This window comes from Oncorhynchus keta, chromosome 35 (genome assembly GCF_023373465.1).
Source record: "Oncorhynchus keta strain PuntledgeMale-10-30-2019 chromosome 35, Oket_V2, whole genome shotgun sequence".
Classification (NCBI taxonomy): domain Eukaryota; kingdom Metazoa; phylum Chordata; class Actinopteri; order Salmoniformes; family Salmonidae; genus Oncorhynchus; species Oncorhynchus keta.
In genome coordinates, this window is record NC_068455.1 from 3043546 (window position 1) to 3044281 (window position 736).

Consider the following 736-nt stretch of genomic DNA (forward strand, 5'->3'; position numbering starts at 1 on the left):
GGCTGGGACACAGCCAGTAGATTAAGGGTGGGACACAGCCAGTTGATTATGGGTGGGACACAGCCAGAGGATCAGTGTGTCCCCCAAGGGATGGTTGAGCCAGTGGTTGAGCTATATGGGCAGAAAGCTTCAATTCTTGTTTATCTAACTGCACTGTCCAATTAACAGTAGCTTTTACAGTGAAATAATAACATGCTATTGTTTGAGGAGAGTGCACAATTATGAACTTGAAAATGCATCAATTAACCAATTAGGCATGTTTGGTCAGACTTGATACAACATTTTGAATAGTAATGCAATAGATCATTGGATCAGTCTAAAACTGCACATACACTACTGCCATCTAGACACCAAAATCTAAATGGCCCCTTAAACTGATAAAATACACGATGGCCTTTCTCTGGCATTTCAAGGATGATGGAACAAAAAAATTCTTTTTTTCTTTGCATTATCTTTTACCAGATCTAATGTGTTATATTCTCCAACATTCATTTCACATTTCCACAAACTTCAAAGTGTTTCATTTCAAATGGTACCAAGCATATGCATATCCTTGCTTCTGTTCCTGAGCTACAGGCAGTTAGATTTGGGTATGTAATTTTAGGAGATAATTGGGGGAAGAAAAGGGGTTTGATGAAGAGGTGAGCAAGGGGCTGGCAGGTCGGATGTCGTTCCTCCATGTCTCTGGCCCACACTCCAGTACACTAGGTGGCGGTCATGCAACATAACGTTGGCC